This window comes from Dama dama, chromosome 8 (genome assembly GCF_033118175.1).
Source record: "Dama dama isolate Ldn47 chromosome 8, ASM3311817v1, whole genome shotgun sequence".
NCBI classification, from domain to species: Eukaryota; Metazoa; Chordata; class Mammalia; order Artiodactyla; family Cervidae; genus Dama; species Dama dama.
The window spans coordinates 26,663,673-26,687,244 of NC_083688.1; the positions used below are offsets into that span (position 1 = coordinate 26,663,673).

Sequence of the window (23,572 nt, forward strand, 5' to 3'; positions counted from 1 at the left end):
GAGGCTCTCTCAGAGAAAACAGGACAGTTCCCAAGAATCTGGAAGATATACTACAGTCCTCATTTCCTCATTTGAAATTGATCACAAGATTATATGGGTATTGGAAATACAGTAATAGAATAAGACATCCAGTCCTCATGGAGCTTATAAATTAATCAAGAAGATAGATGATAAAAGGTAACCAAGTAAATATATAATTTCAGGCAGTAATGAAAGCTATGAAGAAAAATAAAGGAGAGTTTGGTAAGTTTATGTTATTGTTTTCAAACATTCACTTTACTCTTACTTCCTCCTTTTATTACCCCTTCTCCATTTCTTTGCCCTTAGCCAGCACCACAGGTGGTTGGGGTTCTTTAGTTGGTAGAGTGACCCAGACCCTCCTTCCTAGAGAGGGCCTGATTCTCAGCGGTCTCACTTTTGTTTTGGTTGCTATGGTTTTTCCCTTGACTTTTACTAGAGGACATGGAAACACTAAAAGTGCCCAAGACTTTGGACTCGAGTCTGTTGTTCCCTGCCTCCATCATATAGAAGCAACTCAATTTCCCTTGGTAGTTGGGATCAATTTCCCCAGCCAATAGGATACCCCATTTTTTCACCAAAATGACCAATCTCACCTTCCAATTCAGCAAAACCAACATATCCCCTTGTGGAAGTCTCCCTTGAGGACCAAGGCCATCAAGACTGCAGACCTCGACATTCTGGAAACAAAAAGTAAAAATTCCGCAAGAAGTTTACAAAAAAAAAAAAAAGATTGAAGAACTATTCCTGCTTCTATCCTTGATTCTATGACCCATGCATTTGGGGACAAACAGCATCATATACTCATCACTGATTTTACCCTATGAGATAGAACCCCAGAGTGTTGTCTCCTTACTGAAAAATTAATTTAATTTTCAGTTGGTCATTATACCATTCTAGCAGTTCAGTTGCTTCTGAGTGGTGGAGTAGGTGATATATTTGATGTTGAAGCTATTATCAATCTCACTACTTACCATCATAGTCCTTACTTCACAGGTGACGGGGCCCACATGGCTGAGTATATCTAGTCCAGTTATATTTTAGGCAGCTGAAAAATAACCACATGAGGTGTCATTGACCTATAGCACCCAACTGTGAAAAATACTTGGGCAAAATTTCATTTATTGCTTGAGACCACAGGCCCCCAGTTGACTGGCTGGCCTTAGAATTGTTTTGGGTCCCCTAGGAATTAGCCCTCAATTTAAAGATAGTATATGTCAACCCCTTACTTTACAAGTATTTTCCCTTTCTCCAGCATTTCCCTCTTCTCATCTCCTTTCTCATAGTCACTCCAGTAAACTGAAAAATTGAGTGTTTGAAAACAGTAACAAAAATTTGCCAAACCCTCATGCCTCTATTTTCCTTCATAGCTCTCATCACTATTTGAAATTATATCATAATTTATTTATTTATTCAGTTACCTTTTATCATCTGTCTTCTTGATTAATCTATAAGCTCAATGAGGACTGGTTGTCTTATTTATTATTGTATCCCCAACACTTATAACAGTTTCTGGACCTTAATCAGCTCTTAATAAATACTTGTTAAATGAACAAACATTCCTGGAAGGCCATTTGCCAATGTGTATCAAAAGCTTTAAAAAAATGTGTGAAGTCTATGATTTAGAAATTTAACCTCTGGAAATTTATCCTTAAAGATACTTTGTATGAGTAAAATTTAGTATTTAAAGAACTGCTTATTTATAACATAAAATCTGAAAAAAAGAAAGTAAGCATAAAACTAAACATACAACTGGAAATTATTTATTCATTTATTCAACAAATACTTACAAGTGCCCGCTAAGTACTAGAACACAGTTAGATGCAAGAGACACTAAAGATAATAAGGCCAATATGGTCTCTCAAGGAGCCCAGAGAGATAGATATCAAGAGACTATTTTACTTTTAGATTTTGTAATGCAGAAAATAACTGAATGTTAGCTTATAGATACTTCACTAATAATAGTAGTACTAATGAGAATACTTTACATTTGCATAGCACTTCTAACTTTTCAAAGTAATTCTCCAGCCAATATATTTCTTAAATTTAGGTCATATTAAACTGCATTTGAACTTCATTATTAGATATTTTCTGAGAAATGAGTTGAGAGAGTGTAGGCCCTTTTACATTAATTATGGACATATAAGATGAATTAATCAAATTCCACTGTATTTGCTATTAGGGTCAGTTGTATGGGGGAAAAAAGCCACTTTCTGCAGGGTTTGGAATAGGATGCAGCAGAGAGGATTATGCAAAAGCAACAGTTCTTTAAATTATTTAAGCTTTAAATAAACTCTAAACTCATTGTCTTTATGAGGTATCATTAATAGTTTAGAAGAATACCACCATTTTGCAAAATCAAGTCCATTAGCAGAAGTAGATTTATTTACTACTCCAAGCCCCTCACTTGCATAGGCTCCGCACACCACATGATATTCAATGGCCATATGTTTTTATAAAATAAACCAAAAAAATTATTTCCTCAATCAGCTTAGACTGTCATCTCATTCCATCAAACTTCCCCTCTTTCACATTTTGCTTTTTTTTTTTTTGTTAGGTTGTGCAGGAGTGGCCACAAGCATGCCTTCTTACTGGATATGCAGGGACCCAGACAAAATTTTTTTCTGTTGGGCCTCTATTTATATAAACAGTTTTATTAAAATATATTAGAAAAGTCAAGGGCCTATGTGAGATATATTTAGGACAGTTATAGCAAGCTCTGGTGAGAGCCAATATATAGACCTACCTCCATAGCTGAAGTTTAAGGGTTGGGAGTGGACTGTCAGCAGCTCAGAGTGCCAGACTCTTCAGACATGAGTGGAAGTCACCTCAAATCAGTCTTTTAGCACTATTTTGGTGGCCCAGTATCACAAGTTTTCATGAAGGAAATGCTGCACTTATTAATGTGTGTAATTCACCCACAAAGACACTCCAAATCTGAGGCTCATAGATCATTAGGGCATCTGATCAACCCCATACATGAGGTAGAAGGTCAGAGAGCATCCCAATAGTTGAAAGGAGGGCCAAGGTCCATACAGATGACCCATATGACCCATGGATACCATCCATTTGACACTGCCAGTCCCAGCCAGTCTTAAGATAAATTGGGCAATTTGGAGGAAGGAACTCCAAAGTGCACGGTCCCCTGAGGTGCAGCATCGAGTGTGGCAGCCTGGCTCACTAGAGTCAAAAGGTAATACTAGTCATGGCATTTTTAATATGTAGTTTAAAGGATGTTGACTTACAAGATATATGTAGTTAGGGTTTGTTGAAATATATTTATTTGGTTTGCCATTACTTCCATGTGTAATCAAATTATTCCAGTCATCCCAATGCAGAAACAGCTTTCAGGAATATTTCTAATATCTGCTGTGTTAACTTACCCAGAACATGATACAAAGGTGTAGGGCCAGAGCTCGTGTCATGATATGACACTTGCACCAGAAAAATGTGGACAGTGTGCAGTGGCAAGAAGCAAGGTTCAAAATCAGGGGGCCAGAACTTAGTCTATGAAAAAGTTTTTTCAATCATAATAGCTCATGTATGAAAGGAATATTGATAGAGAATTTTTCCTAAATTTAATGATCTTAATAATTCACATAAAATAGCTAGGTAAAAAAAAGTGTGAGGCCAAAGAAACTTCTAAACCATTAATACTAAAATTGCTAAAAAAGAGACTGAGTTATCTTTTTATTTTCTATAGAGAAAATATTACATACATTATCACAAAACAAGATGACCAGAGTGTGCAACTAAAAATGTAAGAAAAAGTGCTATAGAGGTATGCTAGCATGTCTACTAATAGACCTATAATGTTGCTGAATTCTGTGACTTCTCTGGGCTTATCTGGTAGCTCACCAGATAAGAACCTGCCTACCACTGCAGGAGACACCAGATATGAGAGTTTGATACCTGGGTGAGGAAGATCCCCCAGAGAAGGAAACAGCAACCTGCTCCAGTTTTCTTGCTTGGAAAATTCCAAGGACAGAGGAGCCCATGGGGTCACAAAGAGTCAGACACGACTAAGCACACATGCATCACACCATGACTTTTATGGCAGTCAACTCTAAAATGTGTAACTCACTGTGATTTCTTCTCCCACTCTAAATAAATATTTGCCTCCATATCTAAATTGTGTTCACTTTTGAAAGAAGGTCTTAAAAACTGTATAACCTTCCAGACTCACAAAACCTAGATCTATCCCTGTTTATAGGGTTACATCTTACAGACTTCAAAATAGCTGACTTGTCAATTGAAATTCGTCTTTGGCTATAAAAAGGGACATGGATTTATGAGTTCCTCTGGGTAAGAGCCATAGTATTTACTCCCCAAAAGGAGTCATTCACACTCAGACTTGAACAAATACATATATTTTTATCGAATGAGACTTTCGCCAGATGTAAATCTGCATTACAAATATCCCTTAACCTCTTCACTCTGACTGTTTAGAGATTGATTCCTATCGTGCTTGTTGAAGTTCCTGTTCCAGAAAATTTATTTAATTCCTAAGCAAGGTTTACATCAATTTCATCTTTGTTTTCTAACTGGTTCATACTTTCATGAAATTCTCTTGAGAGGAGTTCCTAAAGTCTTGAGGACTGTTTCAGCCAGCTGTGCTGCGCTGGGTTAAGGGCCAAAGTGTGTAAATACGAGGAAGGTTACCAGGTCAGCAGATCCTGGTTGGGTCCTCTGCCTGGGCTTGGTCTGCATCCTCTGTGGTGCAGTTCCACTCTTCATGGCTGGGGAAAGTGACTTCTACAGTCACATATGCTGTATATGCAAGACACGCCACAGTGGAATTGGAGCACTTCAGTTCAGGGTGGTCACTGTCAATGCAGAAGATGGGAGAGAAGAGAGGGATAACAGTGGAAGATATTAAAAAATTGGAACACTTTAAAGCTAATCTTATATAACCTGACTTTAAAGCAATTTCCATGGGATGAGGCAGGAGCAGCACAAAATACATGTTGGTACAGTCACTATGAAAAGAATGAGTTACGACCAGTAACTTACTCTAGATTCAGCTTTCACAAGTAAGCATGCTCTTATTCCCTGAATTTGTGTTGGCCAGGGCAATTAAGGTGAAATTTGCTAACCAAAACAAAATCAAAATCTCAGTGGGTACTTGCATGCTCAATCATGTCCGACTCTAGCAACCCATGTGACCTAACAAAATAAAACTTTAATTATAACCTATACAAAATTCAGTATGAATGCTTGTGTGACTGTCCTCCAGATGGTGATTCAGGAACCCAGGTTGTTATCATCGCATGACTCTGCCTTCTTGTTGCCTTGGTATCACATACGTAGCAGATAGAAGGGTTCAGAAAATGAGGATCAGCAAGACTTTCTGTATACACCAAGACTAGAGGCAGAGTTTACCACTTCTGCCCACATTGCACTGGCCAGAACCCAATCAGGTAGATTCACTTGGAGGAGAGACAGGGAAATCTCACTTAAGTGAGCATACAGAAAGGAAAGGAGAGAATTCCTTGGTGGTCCAGTGGTTAGGACTCCATGCTTCGACTTCAAGAGGCATGAGACTAAGATCCCACATGCCTCATTACGCGGCCAAAAAACAAAAAGTTTTTTTTAAAAAAATGAAAAGGAAATGAAAAGAAATAGATTTGGTGCCACTGGTAGTGTCAACATAAACCAGCTAAACCTTGAGTTTCAATGTCAGTTTTCCATACACCAAAAAACAAATTTGCATCCAGAGAAAACTGTAAACATTTCCATTTGTTGCTGGCAATCATTTATTTTATGTTTTAAATTAATATAGAAATGCTAGAATCTGATTTGTATGACTCTTGTGTTTAAATAAATTGAACGTCTCTTAGAAAAGAGAGACGTGGTTCTTAACTGGTTCTTACATGGTTCTTGACTGATGTTTGCTACACAGATTGAAGCTGATAATTATTTAAAATTCAGAAACATTGTCACTTTAGTCAATCTGCTATGTATTCCTGGCCTTCTGGTTAGATTATTGATATCCTCTGTCCCCTGTCATGCTTTAATTCAGTCCAATCTCCTTCCAACAAGAGTTTTACAAGGCACTTGCAGTTAATTTGATAAACTAAACTGAGGAGTTAAGTTGGTTAATAATGCTTTCAAATATTATGTTATGATTTGCATTTTAACAGTAATTTTTCAATGCTTTCCTCAAAACATTTTTTTTTTAAAATTTTGAGGTCAGCCTCCTAAAATGTTGATGTTGATGGGAGGTAAACGGGTAAAATTTTCCTCTCATTTGAAGTTAAGACTTCTTACATGGCTAATCCTATAGCTCTTCTTGGAGACTCAAAATGCACATGAGAATATTATAGGTCCAGAGAAATCCTACAATAAAGACATCAGTTTCCTTTGTTTATTCCAGTTTGCTAAGCATTTTTTACCTCAAGAATTTTCCTTAATTGTTTTTTGGTTCGGGGCTCTTATTGTTTCTTTTTGGTCTTTGTATAACTCATACTCAAATCATAAAATATTTCTAGTGGTGGAAATATAAAGCCTAACAGGGCAATAGTTGAGACAGGGGATTTGCAGGTGGCTTCACAAGCCAGTCTCACTCTGTTGGTGGGGCTGTCGGCTATCACTGGCTTCAGCTCTGTCTCACCCTTTCATGGCCCAGTCTCACACATATTTCTGGAGCTCCTAACTCTCTGTTTTATCCTTCAAAATCAGCATATCCCCAATGACAGATTTTAAAAAAATAAATATGAATTTCAACAATCAGTCCTCTTGTGGGAATTCCAATCTCTCTCCTATTTAAATTAAAGAAAATTCAGTCAGCCTCAGTGTTTTCTTTAGTCTGTTCCACATCAAAAAAAATTTTAATCAAATTTCAAATTTTTCTCACTTTGGGCTTTGCACTTAAAGAGAAAAGAAGAACTTTGTCCTCTTGGAGGGAAGGATTTTAGAAAAAAATAAACCAAATAAATCCAATAAGCCCCATGCCAGCAGTCCCCTACTTGTCCACCATTTACCCTCTGGAGAAAAAAAAATAAACTTTCCATTTGACTCTCCCTTGCTGACAGTCTCTTCTAACTGTATCACAAATTGAACTTTAAAATAAATAAATGAATCAAACCAGCTGCTATAGGATGGGAAACCCAAAAATGTGTGAGTAGGACATTGATGAGAATGAAAACCTCAGCATCAACTGATCCAAAAACATCCAAGTTTTCTTTTTTTTTTTGATAGTGGAGTATGATTTATTAAGCTGTGCCTCAGTACAGGTGCTCTTAAGGCACAAGGCCCTGACATTCTGCCAATTTTCCTTGAGTAAGGACACCAGGAAGTTGAGAGCTAAGACGATGCGGTACACAACCTCATCATCTATCGTCGTCAGGTGGCCAGCAGTCACTGCCAGACACGGCACCTTCTTCATCTGGAACCTGATGGTGGACTTCACTTGATCAACTTTGGCCATGATGTTCTCATTGTGGGTCAGCAAGGAAGGGAACTTGCCAGACTTGCTCAGGCCTGGGCCCAGGATTCATGGGATCTGCTTGATCAGAGACTCTGAAGCCAAAAAAGGCATCATACTTCTTGGCCAGCTTCTTGACCAGTTCCTTATTCTTCTTGAGTTTCCTCAATACCTCAATACCCATGTGGGGGATAGCCACAGCCTTGACTTCTTCACAATGCTGCTGGCCCCACAGGACACACATGGAGAATTTGTGGCGGGGAGTAGACTGAAGCCTGACGGTGCTCAAGAAGTGTTTGTCCTTCTGAGGGTCATAGGCCTTCAGGCTGATCTGAAGTGCCACCATCTCCAAACACTGCAGACACTTGTGCTGGTTCCAGGACTTCCCCCATCGCTTCATAACATGTGTCGCAGGAGACTTTGCTGCTCATGGTTCCTCATGCTGTGATAACTGGAAAAGCCGAAAACATCCAAGTTTTTGATGTGGCCCTCATCTTTTCCCTCTGGGGAAAAGGGGATTTTTTTTTAAGCAACAGTGAGAGTGATGGTCATATCAAAATGAAAACTTAAAAAAAAAAAAAATGAAAACTTAAAGTTTCATGTAGATGATTCCCTAAAACCTGACAGTGAAAAGAAATGTAGGATAATCTTGATCAGCTCTCTATTTCCATCCACTACTAAGAATCCACAAAAATCAAGCCATCAGAAGAGCAAAAGACAGTCGCCTGGTCGCCTGAGTTATTAAAATGACCAGAAAGGTCACCTATGTGCTAATGAGAAGTGGTTTCTCACCTGTAGTTATTAATACTTTCCATTGATCAGAACCCCTTCCTCATTCCAACTCCAGAAATTCGGCTTTTGCTATTTTGTATATTGAAATTCCGTGTAACATTTTGTCTAAAGAAAGAATTGTGATGCTTAGAAATATTTGGAAAACATTATTGTGTGAGAATGCGTTTGATAAACTGAGAAATAGTGTGACTTATTTTACAGTATTATATTGAGTATAATTTGCACAAAGGACATGGACACACCTCATTCATTCAGTGATGATTTTAATATGCGTAAACACTCACGCATATATCAATCAGATAAAGAGAATTAGCATTTCCTTCATCCAGAAAGTTCCTTCAGTCCACTTTGCACTCAACATGCCCCCTTTCACACACACAGAGGCACTCTGATAACCACTGATTGGATTTCCATCACCACTGATCACTTTCACCTCTTCTAGAGCTTTATATGAATGGAATCACCTAGCATATACTCTTTTGTGCCCAGATTCTTCCTCACAACGTATCATCTATGAGATTCACCCATGTTGTTAGATGTAACTGAAATTATTTTTTTCATTGTTGCATAGGTTTCCATTATAAACAGGTCACAATTTGTTTGTCTATTCACATGTTGACAATCCACAGAGCTGTTTCCAGTTTGGAGCTACTATGAATATACCTGCTATCAGTATTCTTATTCAAGTCCCTTTGTGGTCGTCTGTTTTCTTTTCTCCTGGAAAAATACTTTGAGTAGAATAGATAGGTTAGAGTGTAAGTGCCTGTCTAACTTTACAATACATTGTCAACCAATTTACCCTTTTATATTCCCATTAGCTAAGTATGAAACTTTCAGTTGTTCACTAACATATAGTGCTGTCAGTTTTAAATTTTAACAGTTTTAATGGGCTCAAAATATCTTGTGGTTTTAATTTGCACTTCTTTAATGTTAAACATCTTTTCATGTACATGATTGCCATTCTAATATATTTCTGAGTATTTGTTCAAGTTTTTGCTCACTTTTTTTAAAAAATGATGATTTGTCTTTGTTTCATTAGTTATATATTTCAAATAAGAGGTCTTTTTTTTTTTTTTCATTTATTTTTATTAGTTGGAGGCTAATTACTTTACAATATTGCAGTAGTTTTTGCCATACATTGACATGAATCAGCCATGGATTTACATGTGTTCCCCATCCCGATCCCCCCCTCCCGCCTCCCTCTCCATCCCATCCCTCTGGGTCTTCCCAGTGCACCAGCCCTGAGCACGTGTCTCATGCATCCAACCTGGGCTGGTGATCTGTTTCCGTTTCAATGCTATTCTAAGAGTCCTTTCTTAGATATATTGTGACTATTTTCTCCCTGTCTGTGGCTTTTCAGTTTTCTGTGTCTTTGAAGAGCAGAAAGTTTTTAATTTTTATGAAGTCTCATTTAAAAAATCTTTGTCTATACTAGATCTTAAATAAAGACATTTTCTTCTTTCTTCTAGAAATTTTATAAATTTAGCTTGCATGTACAGGGCTGTCATGAAAAGTGTATATTTTCATCTATTAGTTTCTTATTTGATCTTAAATAGGATGTTTGAGGTTGAGAAATACCACTTAGACAATTTGACTTAAGTCTTAGAGTCTTGCAATAAGATATCAATAATGTCTAAGTCAACATTTTGCCTATCCATCTAGCAAGTTATATAAGAATTTGTAGTAGGACACTTCTGACAGTGGAAGGAGCCACCAGTGGCAATAATACTAAAAACAAGAGGCATTCACCAAGGTTCTTTCTGACAAACTCAGACACGTAGTCACTCTAGATCCAGGTCTCCCGACTCCAGGTTAATTAATAGTTACTCAGTCAACAAAATCTCCTTCTGTAGCATGCCTATGTTTATTGCAACTATTAAAACACTCTTGGGGTGTCAAAAAGAGTTGAAGACTGAATTTATCAGTCTTCTCTCTCAGATTAGGGACAAAGGGCATCAGACATGGTTTAAAAATCAAGATTTGTAACTTTTGCTTTCTTCAAGGCTGACTTTTGAGACTGAACAAAGAATGATCAACCCTGGTGTTCTATAACTCCTTTGGGAAGCTCTTCTAAAAAGATAGATTGTTACCACGCCAGTTTGCATCACCATTTGGTTTAATTATTATTCGTAATTGGGAAATAATTAGATAAAATGATGATGTAAACCCCAGTGGAAAATAGACATCTCTTAAGAACTCTAATGTTTTCCGTCACTTAAAAGGAAGGGGATATGACTTAGTGGAAGAAAAAACTAATTAGAAAAGCAGACACATCTTCTCCCTCTCCTCATATTTCAGGCATGCTGGCAAGTGCTCAAAAATGATCAGAGAGTGGCCTATTTCTCAAGGACCCCAGGAGAGCATGATAATTTAAATCATCATCTCAGAAAAGTGCCTTGAGCACTTGTCTTTGCCTTTTTATGATCTTTGGTCAGGAGAGAGAGTTTGGCTCTCCCAACTGGCATGGCCACGCAAAATATTGGCTGGAGGAAAACTGGTGTCACACCCACACCAAAGTGAATCCAGCCAAGTTAGGATTCGTGCCAAGAGAAACACCTTTGTGCAAAAAGAGGAGTCAGAAATGTTTAAAATCATGCTACCCCCAATCCCATCCCCCAGCAAAATGAAAACAAGACTTTATCTAGGAGTACAAATCAGCTTTTGACAACACAAGGAGATGAGAGGAAAGTGATTAGGTGTTCAGATGTGGGCCTAGCAACTTCAAAACCCCATGTAAATCTCTCTAAAACCCCCTGTCTGGAGTTAGATAATTTTATTTTAAAATTTGAAGTAACAACAAAAACAAACAAAAAAAAATCACTTTTAACTTCTCAAGGAAAAAAATTAACAAAACAGACAGCTTCACAAAAATGACATTTCAATGAAAGTTTTATTTAAATATTCCCATTTGAAAAGGGCTTCCCTGTTAACTCAGCTGGTAAAAAATCTGTCTGCAATGCAGGAGACCCCAGTTCTATTCCTGGGTCGGGAAGATCTGCTGTAGAAGGGATAGGCTACCCACTCTAGTATTCTCAGGCTTCCCTGGTGGCTCAGCTGGTAAAGAATCCACCTGCAGTGTGGGAGACCTAGGTTCAATCCAGCAGACAATTTTATAAAAATGATATGTCAATGAAAGTTTTATTTAAATATCCCCATTTGAAAAATGTAAATGTTTACTAATAAATCATAATGTGGTCATAGGAAGATGAAAAACAGGAAGGCTTGAAACTAAAGAACTAGGATCGCAAATATATCTACATGCTTTTGATGCATTCCCCCAGCTGGTCCTTTCAGCCTTCCATCCCATGACAATTAGGCAAAAATGTTAATCTGGCTCCCCAAGTTTCAGTTCTTGTCCATAAACCAGAAAATCTGTTCATGATCTTAGACCCACATCGCTATAGTAGAAAGTTCTAAGGTAAACTAATCTAGGCACAAATATTAATCCCCAAGTTTTGAGTTCTAGCATCTTTGAGTACAACCTCATCCTGAAAAGATGCCTTTTCCTTTTCACTTCCCCCCTCGTCCCTTCAGTTATGTAAACAGTAGCTCCCGGACTTGTTCCAAGGTTAACAGAAACTCTTGGCTCAATGTGCACAGTGTGCTTGGAACTGCACTTTCCAAATTGTTCAAAAATATTTGCAAAATAAAGAGCCCCTGTTCTTGGAGATATGACATGCAATGACTGTTGTGGATAAGACGAGGTGTTGCAGGCAACAGTTTTTCTATAATTCCAGTTGAATTGGGGGGTTAGACAGATGGTGAGGAAGAGGAAGAGAACTCTTGGCAGAGGCACACATCCAACATGCACAAGAGAGTAAGAGAGTAGTGTGATGAAGACTTGGGAATAGGAATGCAAAGAGAACCTGGGGGTCCAGATATGGGAGGTCTGATATGTCATAAGGTGCTTGAGCTTTCACTAAGTGAAAGCTCCTTGGAAAATCAGAGGGCTGTCAGGTCACAAGGAGCACAGGTCCTGTCCTACAAAAGTCCCTTAGTAGAGCCTCCATTTCATTTGTTCTTTGAAGAAAAGATTAATGGGAGTCTGTTGGGGCAGAAGGGAACAAAGGTCATGTCAATATTAGAAGCTTTATGTGAATGGTAAAGAGTCAGAACAAAAGCATTGGACCAGATTTTCCAAATGTATTCAGGCTTATAGATCAGACAAGGGGTTATTTTTAACAAGGTGAATAAATGTAAATCTTTGCCTCTACTTGAAGAGTATCTAATTGAGCTCTATAGTGGTCACTGTTTTGATCAATGTGACTTTCAAATCCACAGCCCACTTCCCATCATTTCTAGTTTGCTAAAAAATTGGCTTTCTGAAAAGAAAATGCTCTGATTGGTAACATTTGCCAATTTCCATTGTGTAAATAACCCTACCAAGGCTGACTTCAATCTTCCAAATGGAAAGTCACTGAAAGGAGAGTTGAAAAGAAATGCCCAAAATCTCATTTCAACTCTCCTTTCTGGGCTTCCCCAGTGGCACAGTGGTAAAGAATCCTCCTACTGCAGGAGATACAGATGTGGGTTTGATCCATAGGTCAGAAAGATCCCCTGGAGGAGGAAGTGGCAAACCACTCCAGTGCTTTTTCCTGGAAATTCCCATGGACAAAGGACCCTGGTGCTATAGTCCCTGGGGTTGCAAAGAATCAGACACGACTTACCAACTGAGCACCCACAGCACATACACATTAACAGCACAAAATCTACTCTCAAAAAATCGACTCTAAGAGCCAGATCTAGCACACCATTACAACAGCTCCTAATTGTCCATCTTTGAAATGTATTTGTTTTATGTCCTATCTTCTTAGGTTCAGAATCCAGGAGCATCCCAGTCTTGCCTGTGTCCCTGTGAGATTTCTTGTGTTTCTCTTGCTCCTCCCAGGAAACATCTGGAAAGAAGAAGGGCACATTGACCTATTTACTCTCTCATGTCACATCTTTACTGGTCACCAAAAGGATAGGAATAAAAGAATGAATCCATTTAAATCCACCTCCTTCTTCTAAAGTAACAGGTTAAGTCTTGCCTAGCTAAGGATGGGTTAGCATTATTAGTTTCAAAAAACATACAACATGCAATGTGAAAAATTCACTCAAAATGTCTTTTTCAAGATTTTAGAAATTATTTTATTCATAAAAATTCTGTTTGCAGTTTTGTGTGTTTATACTATTCAGTATAGAATACTTGGAAACAAATAGGGCAAAATTTGTTTTTTCTTTTTTTCTCTTCAGTAATTTTTTTTGTGATTACTGTCATGGATTTTTTCAAAATCAAAAGAAAAACTATTTTTAGAGTGTTGTTGTTTCTTTGTTGAAACACAGTTTAATGTTTATTATCATAATTCTGATTGCTATTGAATCACCTCATATGATGTACTTTTTACTTCATGAGCTATTATTTGGCTTACACTCATGACTTGTGCATTAATATGATTCAAGGTTATACAATAACAATCAGAAATTATGATAATAAACACTGAACCACATTTCAACAAAATATGATAAACTCTTGTGAGGTTTTTTAATCTTTTCATTAACAAAGCATCTTATGCTTCACTGACACTTTAATTACCAAGAAATTACCCAAGAAAATACATAATTATTTCTAGTAATTGACAGTGACTCTATATATAACACTTCTTTATGTTAAAATAATTGCAAAAATGTGACCTTTTTCCTGCAGACATGTGGCTTAATTGATTGCATTCTGTTTTTCAAATTTAAAAAAATGTAATAAAAACACCATCACTAAAGCACATAAGTGATTCCATTTCAACTGAGGACTGTTTTAGTGATCTCAGCAACAATATTTGATAATACTAGTGTTAATGAAATTACCTTGATAAACTTAGGGTAATTATTTCAATTTCTCAATTTACCCAACATACTATTACATTTTCTTTCCCAGAAAGGCTTTACCAGTCATTCCAAAACCCCATGCATATTGTAAAGAAGAACATTCCCTAAGTGGCTAGTCAAAAGATCAAAATCCTTTGCTTATATATGAACATTCGTTTTAAGAAAAAGAAAAGCTCCTCTCAAAAACTAAAGCCACTCTTGGGATAAAAATCATTTTGATCCCTTCAAGCTTAAAATCGTCAATGCTTTATGATTCTATAAAATCTCTTCCTAACTTAGACACATTCTTTAAACGAAAAACCAACAGGTCAAATGTGCCTACATCTCTGCTTCCTGTTTTTGTTTTTTGTTTGTTTGTTTGTTTCTTTTTTTAACCTGACAGTTTGGTCTAGTGAGAACTCTAACTCAAAAGCCAGATATCATACAACTCCTTCCATAAGCCTCTGCTTTATTTATTTATTTATTTGCACTGCCTCTTTCTTTCTCCTGGTCAGGATAAAACACCTAACAGATAAGCTTTTGTCATCACATGCGTGTGTACATAGTCACTCAGTTGTGTCTGACTCTTTGTAACTCCATGCACTAACCCATCAGGCTCCTCTGTCCATAGCATTTTCCAGGCAAGAATACTGGAGTGGGTTGCCATTTCCTCCTCCAGGGGATCCTCCTGACCCAGGGATCCAACCAGCACCTTCTGTATCTCCTGCACTGGCAGGATTCTTTATGGCTGAGCCACCTGGGAATCCCTTTGTCATCATACTGTTCCTTTTGAGACTGACCAACATGGAGAATTTTTCCTTAACCAACAATATACAACCATAACCCACACAGTAGCATAGTATCAATGTGGTTTAATTTGAACCAGAATCACTACAGATTTTTACATAGTATAGAAGGACTGAACTTAAAAAACAATAACAACAACAACAAACTTGGGAATTGCAGGACATAGACGTCCTCTTGCATGTCTCTATTTTCTTTGTAAAATCACCTTCAGGGTGATTCTCCTACTGAAATTTTAGAACACACACAAGTCTAAAACCACAGTAATAAAAGACTAACATTTCTACTATGTGATCTCTAGGGGGATTAGCATGGGAGGCTATTTTGGGAACTATGGATGTCTAAAGGTTTGGTGAAGCCACTTGAAGGCAAAGTGGGAAGGAGCAGAGGAAAGGTAAGCAATGGGTTCTTCATTCCTCATCTGTTATCCAACCAAAGCTTCTCTGAGTTTATCTATTGTACACATTGGGTTTTCTGACAGGTTGTAATTTGAAGAAAGTTCTCATTCTCTCTCAGTTTATGGATGAGAAAGTGGCAATTCTGTGATGACAACTGGTTAACCTTGAGTCAAACACCCGCCCAATGGCAGTGCCAGGTCTAGAGTATCCCAGTCTAGCACAAATGACTCTCAGCCCAGTGCTCCTTTTTCTAGAAGATGTCTCTATCCTGAGGTAGAAAAGTGCTCCAGTGTTACAGTTGACCCAACAGTCCCACTACTGGCCATATACCCTGAGAAAACCATAATTGAAAGAGATGCACGTACCTCAATGTTCGTTGCAGCACTTTTTACAACAGATATGGAAGCAACTAGTCCATCAACAGATGAAAGGATATAGAAATGTGGCACATATATATAGTGAAATATTACTCAACTGTTAAAAAAAGAATGCATTTGAGTCAGCCCTAATGGGGTGGATGAACCTACAGCCTATTATACACAGTGAAATAAGTCAGAAAGAGAAAGACAAATATTGTATATTAATACATGAGTACGGAATTTAGAGAGATGGTACTGATTAGCCTATTTCAGTAGGTAGGGGAAGGAGAAGGTGGAATGAATTGCGAGAATAGCGTGGAAACATACACACTGCCATATGTAAAATAGACAGCAAGTGGGAATTTTCTGTGTGACGCAGGGAGCTCAGCCCACTGCTCTGTGACAACCTAGAGAGGGAGGATGAGATGGGAGATGGGGGGGGGGGGGTCCCAGAGGGAGGGAACATATGTATACCTGTGGCTGATGCATGTTGATGTACGGCACAGGCCAACACAATATTGTAAAGCAATTATCTTCCAATAAAAAAAGAAAAAAAAATAGTTTATGGACTGCTCTTTACAGCTATCACTGTTTTTCCTCAGGGAGATAAACTCCACCAGGGAGAGATCTAAAGCACCAAGCATCACTGAACAAAAATATTGGCTCTGAATCAGGACTCAGCTTAATGTAATATGCTGGAGCATGTAATACAATCCTCTCTCTTCATCCAGGCTTCAGACAATTAGCCAGCTATGCCCAGCAGAGGTTGTTACTCCACATATGTGATTTCTAGATACAGAGTAGGGGTTGCTGCTCATTATGTAGACACTCACTAGTCATTGGTTGAAAGCTGGAGCACCACCTCTTCAACCCAGTGGGTTTATAAGGACAACATCAACATTAATACCCAGTGCCTCCAGTTTACATTCTGGTTCAATCCTCTCCTATGTATGCTGGGTGGTTCCTTCTTTCCCATCCCATTTGCTGCAGAATTCATCTTCCCCTGCCCCTTCTGATGGAGGTTCTTTCAAAGGAATCAGAAGGCTGAAAGCATAATTCTTTCTGAAGAATTTTTCCTGTGTTTGTTTTCCTCTGTAAAGTTTTCCTGTGTAAATTTGATGGCAAGAAAGGGCTTTTCATTTTTCTCTGAACTAGAGAGGGTCTCATCACAGAACAAATTCCGTGAGCTTCTACTTTCTCAGCACTGTGTCTTTCTTCTGACCTTCAACTTTCTCACTGCCTGGAAAGAAAGCTTTTCATGAGGACTGACAAAGCCCTACAAGCTGAGTGGGACAAAGAGATGAGCAATGAACATAGCAGATTATTGTCAGAGGAAATGGCAACTTCCTCATCAAAAATCATTTAACATGAAACCTTGGGGTCTACTGCAAGCTAACAGACCCACTTCCTTACCTCCAGCATATACATAATTTCTTAAGAATATACAATTTCTTAGAAGCACAGAACAAGGGTGGCACTTGCAGAACTCAAAGATTTTATTTCTCTTTGCATTAGACATAGCCTCCCCCACCCCATATCTGGCATTGTAGGGTCCTCAGTTGCTTTCAATCCAACCTCAGGAAGGGCCCATTAGCTGGAGCAAATCACTGCACTCCTTCTGCTATTTCTGATTAGAATTCCACTTTAGAGACACTAAGAAGAGCCAAAAAGAAAAAAGAAAAGAAAAGGAAGGTGGGAACCAAAGACAAGGAGGAGAAAACCATCCTGTCCTGAGCACCCAATGGCTGGCAAGCTTCTCCAGTGATTGAGTGTAGAGTACTATCTGATGACAACTCATTTAGTGACCAAGGAAAGAGGTTTAACCAGCTGAGCTGAAAGCCAAAGTCCTCATCTTTAAAACAGGACCAAAAACTGCTCTTCCTTGTATGGAATTGTTGGGACATATAAGCAAGATAAGGATTGACCCAGTGCTGACTCAAGTTTCACATTCAGTATATGTCAATGAATAGCATTGTGTCCTTTAATCTTCTTAACAATCCTGGGAATGGAGCATTATTATCACTTCACAGATGGGCAAAATGAAGCACAGACTGAAAGGAAGCTTGTACAAGACCACATAAGCTTTGTTATTTCTGGCACACTATCTCCCTTATAGGTAGCAGCTTCTCTTGTGAATCTCAGACTCCTATGATTTTCTTTGGATAAATGAGCAGAAAAGTGATTCAGTTACATCTAAATCTACTCTTAGAGTTAGGCCTATGGAACCTAACTCTACCCTTGGCAGGAGGGGACAGCTCAGCCCAAGCATCAAAGAGAAATAGGAGAAGACTAAGTCTTTCCCCAAACCACCAATAGTGGGCTTTCCCACCCAAGGGCGTGGTGGAGCAAATTCCCTCCCCACAGTGTCTGTTAGATTCCAACTCCCTTCCCATAAAGGGGGCCACCAGCCTGTAACTGTCTCTTCTGTGATTTTTCACCTCATGTGAGCAGAGTCAACGTTTGGACCAACATACTTCAAATAACACTCAAGGTATTGTTTCAGATATTGTGGTTCAGTTAGTTCTGCTGAGGATGGCTAGGCTGCAAAATTTAAGTTCATGGTAAACAAAGAAAATCCATCAAAAATGGAATATCTCAGGAGAAATCCTTTCCAGGTTTTCAGTACTGATTGAAATGGTAAAAATCTTTCACTTTGCTGAGGGCTTGGTATCCCCACACACATTTACAGTGAGGTAACTGCTTTATTCAGATGAAGGTTTATATCACCTCTAAAGCAAGTCCACCGAAACATTGCTTGTTAGATATGTGTGTGGATCTCTGCAGCCCTTCAGTGTCACCTGGCTTACTGTCCAGACGTGATATAGTGCCACAGAGAGGCAATGTTGTTAAAATGTCAGTCTTGGATGTTTGAGCTCTTGACTGTTGAATGGACGTTTACCCAGAAACTGCTTCCATTTTAAGTCTTGATTTAAAAGGCCTGGGGTTTGGCTTCTTTCTAGTCTTACATACTCTCTATGGGGCTTGAAATCATAGCCAAACTTCTCTGTGCCTGTCTTTAGCTGTCTGTAAAGTGAGAATGGTGGCTGTCCTTATTTCTCAAGGTTTATGTTTGCAAGAGTTCTCCAGAAAAATAAAACTAGTAGGATAATATCTATCTATCTATCATCTACCTATAGAGAGAGAGAAAGAGAGAGATTAAGGAATTGACAATTGTGAGGCTTGGCAAGTCAAGTCTGTACAGGAAGTCAGCAATTTAGAAATTCAAGCAAGAATTGATGTTTCAATATTGAGTCCAAATTCCATAGTGCAACAAGCTGGAAACTCAGGCTGAATGTCTATGCTGCAGTCTTAAGGCAGAATTACTTCTTTGGAAAACCTCAGGTCAGTGTGCTCCCTTCAACTGATTGGATGATGGCCACCCAGAATGTGGAAAATAATCTGCTCTAACTGATTATATATCAACCTTATCCACAAATACCTTCACAGCAACATCTGGGTTAGTGTTTGACTAAACAATTGGACACCATAAGTAGCCAAAATTAACCATCATAGAGCTACTTTAAAGTTCACATCAAATGAAGTCATCCATAGGAAAGGGAGTTCAAATATATAAAGAGCTGCACAAGTATTATTATTATTTTTAATAAATAATAAACTTCTCTGTCACATGAGGCTTTGAGGAATCTGGAGATGAATAAATCAAATGCCTGCCCTCAAATTGCTCACCATCTAATTCAGATGCCAAAATTAATGCAAAGGCCAGTGAAATGCTACTAGGCTTCCCAGGGAAGTGAAGGAACAGTGTGAAAACAAGAGTCACCTGTGGGTCAGAGATGTTGCTAAGGAGCCTCTTTGAAAGAACCTCCTTCCCCAGAAAGTCCTTTCTGGTCACTTACCCCATCCTTATCCATTTTGTGTCCCTCTATCACTCTCTCTCATGACATTTCACTCTTTTTTTTTCTTCATAACATATTGCAACACATGATTAGTCGTTTACATGCATATCTCACTATTGAACTATTCTCAACCAATGTGAAATTCCATGAGAGCAAGAAGGTCCTGTTTGTTCTTGTCACCATTATCTCCCCCCATTTAACACAATGATTAACACATATTGGATGGGCAAACCCAAATATACAAAAATTAAAAATTGTGCTAGAAACAACCATATAAATACTACCTAAACTCAATTGTTAGTATTTTTTCCAATTTTTGAAAGATATCTCTCTCTCTCACTCTTTCTTTTTCATTTATCTCTCTAATTCTATTCCTAAATCATTTTAAAGTGAGTGGTTGATCTCATGATACTTTATTGCTTAAATATTTCAGCACACATATCCTAAAAATAAGGTATACGTCCTGTATAATCTTAATACCATTAGCCAGCCTAAAAAAATGAGTGATAATTCCCTACTCTTCTTCAATATCTAGACCACCTTCAATTTTCTCCAATTGGCATTTCAAGTTCTTTTATTTTTATTAACTAGTATCTAATCAAGATTTTCAAAACACTTCCCAGTACACACAGACACACATACACAGTTAAAATTTTCTGCATTGAGGTTTTGAATAACCAATTCAATTGTTTTCTAGAAGGTTCTATATTCTGGATTTGTGTGCTTATTTCCTTATGGTATCATTTGACTTGTTCCTCTAGTTCCCAAATATCTGGAAACTAGAGTTCAGTTCAGTTCAGTCGCTCAGTCATGTCTAAATCTTTGCGACCCCATGAATCGCAGCACGCCAGGCCTCCCTGTCTATCACAAACTCCCGGAGTTTACTCAAACTCATGTCCATCGAGTCGGTGATGCCATCCAGCCATCTCATCTTCTGTCGTCCCCTTCTCCTCCTGTCTCCAATCCCTCCCAGCATCAGGGTCTTTTCCAATGAGTCAACTCTTCACATGAGATGGCCAAAGTATTGGAGTTTCAGCTTCAGCATCAGTCCTTCCAATGAACACCCAGGACTGATCTCCTTTAGGATGGATGGAAACTAGAAGTTAGGCTTAAAAGTTTGATTAGATTAAGGTTAACTGTGTTCTCTGACTGCATTCTATCAGAAGGCACACAGGTCATTTCCTTCACAATTTGGAGTGCCACTATTAACCACATAATCAAGATTGACCACCTGATCTGTTATATATTGGTGCATTTTCCCCTTTGTATTAGCAGGAACTCATAATAATAATTGAAAATTTATTTATAATTGAAATCCAATTTAAATTCCTTTCTCTGGGACTGAACACTATTCAGAAAGCTGGCTTATTTGTAGAACGTTATTCCTTTCCTTTTGGAAGGAGAATGACTGCATTGGGGAAGGGGGTGTCTTCAATTACCTTTGCAGAAAATGTTGCTTAGCTTAAAATCAGCTCTTCATGAATTTTAAAATAAAAGCACCCCCTCCATATATTTTAAAAGACAGCATTTTGTACAAATCTTTGACCGTAGCATTTTTCACTCAGCATTAATTACATATATCAACTTTTCATCCTTCCTGTAAACCGATATTATTTATTAAACTCACAAGAAAAGACACGATTAATCTTTATGATTCATTGTTTTTCCTGCAAAGAACTAAAGCATATACAGAGTTGATTCTTTTTTCCCTACAGGACTGTATAATTGGGTTAAATCAGAGCTTCTTGAATCAGTGTACCGCTGGGGGTATGTGGCAGTGTGCTGTGGGTACTCAACAAACATGGAGCCTCTTTCTGAAGCATCTTTTTTCCTTAATGATGGGTAATTTAGAACATGTTTACATACCAAAATAAACTCATATGTATTACAGAATAAAATGAAAATTCTCATAAATTTAAAGATAGAACATAGACCACTTTAAGTAAGCCACTTTAAGTCAATAAAATGCAAAATCCACATAAATTTAAAGATAGAACATAAGACCATTTTAAGTAAACCACCAGTCAGTATCCTCTATCATTCCTACCACTTCCTATTGGCCTCCCAAGTGCATGAATTACCACAATCCTCTACTCTTTGAAATTCTAGCTTAATTAAAACATCTGGCTAAAGGTAACTTGGCTGGCAAAGAATCCACCTGCAATGCAGGAGACCCCGGTTCTATTCCTGGATTGGGAAGATCCCCTGGAGAAGGGAGAGGCTGCCCACTTCAGTATTCTTGGGCTTCCCTGGTGGCTCAGATAGTAAAGAATCTGCCTGCAATGCAGGGGACCTTGGTTCGATCCCTGGGTTGGGAAGATTCCCTGGAGGATGGCAAGGCAACCCTCTCCAGTATTCTTGCCTGGGGAGTCCCCATGGACAGAGGAGCCTGGAGGGCTACAGTCCATGGGGTCTCAAAGAGTCAGACATGGCTGAATGACAGCCCAAACTGCCAGCAAAAGCTCAAATCAACAAAAACAAACTTCTGGAAAATTTACCTAAGATTTCCAGTAGCCAACCCTGCCTTAAGTCAGATAAACTAAGCGTTAGAGCTGAAGATTGATTTAGGGGACCCCACCTATGTTTAATGATACAAATCAGTAAAATCACTTGCCTTCCTGTGCTCCCACATCCAGGCAAGGCTCCTCTTATGCTCAGCTCTGTATCACCCTTTCTCCTACACCCCATCTTTTCCTTGACAAACATTTACAAAGAACTTACTATGAGTCAGGCACCTTTCTGAGCATTTGATTACTGATGATGCTATTCACATCAGCCTTATAAGATAGGTACTAATGTCATCACCATGTTACAGGTGAGGAGAGTAAAGTATAAATGAAGTGACTTGCCTAACATAGCTAGTGACCACTAGAGATGGGGTTTTACATCAGGCAACCTGGCATTTTAACAATAGCATCTAGCTCAAAGCTTTGCCCTTAAGACCTCAAATAATGTGTTTGATCATTTTGTTGACAGAGCAAGAAAATCTGGAGTTACCTTTGATCCCTCCTTCAGCCTTATATGGGCTTCCCCTATGGCACAGTGGTAAAGAGCAGGTCAAGGAGCAGAGCATCCCTGTGTTGGGAAGACCCCCTGGAGAAGGAAATGGCAACCCATACCAGTATTCTTGCCTGAAGAATTCCATGGACAGAGGAGCCTGGTAGGCTACAGTCCATGGGGTGACAAAGAGTCAGACACAGCTGAAGTGACTTAGCATGCATGCATCAGCCTTCCATTCAAGCAATGACCATTTTCACTAATGTCTTGTGTGTATATATATATTATATTTTATATATATATATATATTTTACCTTCTTTACATTCCCGTGGTTCCTGTTCCAGGTCAGGTCTTTATCTAGACACTGCCAAAGCTTCTTCTTGGGTATTTTTTGTCTTCATTTCCTTCCCTCCTTCAATCCATTCTTCATATTCTTATCAAAATTCTCTTCCAAAGCACAATTCTGATCAATCCAATCTCTTCCACACAAACTTTCTTCAGCTCCTCTTTGCTTACAAAATAAAAGCCATGCTTTGCTAATGGCATTCAAGACTCAAACCACTCTCTTTAGGTTTGTCCAGCTACACTACACACTTTACGCTACACTCAGACTAGATCAATGGTTCTTAAACATTTTTATTTCAGGATCCCTTTGTTGTTTAGTAGCTAAGTGATGTCAGACCCTTTTGTGACCCCATAGACTGTTGCCTGCCAGGCTCCTCCTTCCCAGGCCATTTCCTTCTCCAGGGATCTTCTCGGCCCAGGGATTGAATCCTGCTTTGTATGTGAATTCTTTACCACTGAGCCACCAAGGAAGCTCCTTGGGACCCCTCCTAGCATGTAAAAACTATTAAACATTCCCAAACTGCCCTTTCCCTAAACAAAGTATTGTTTCAGTCCTATTGATAGTGCTATTTTGAGAAACAGCCAGCACACTCTTCCCAGACTTAGTGGTTCTTACATCACTGAGTGAATTCTTACATTAAAAACTAAACAAGCTCGCTACCCCCGGCTGGCGTTGCTGGGGTAACGCCGCGCGCGCGCGCTGGGGGTGGAGGAAGGAACAGCCACTTCGGAAG

General features: G+C 38.6%; 1 pseudogene; it reads right to left on the reverse strand.

The window, feature by feature from the left end:
- Positions 1-7,875, reverse strand: part of LOC133060503 (large ribosomal subunit protein uL1-like) — a 34,697-nt pseudogene extending 26,822 nt beyond the window's left edge.
- Positions 7,876-23,572: the final 15,697 nt, after the last annotated feature.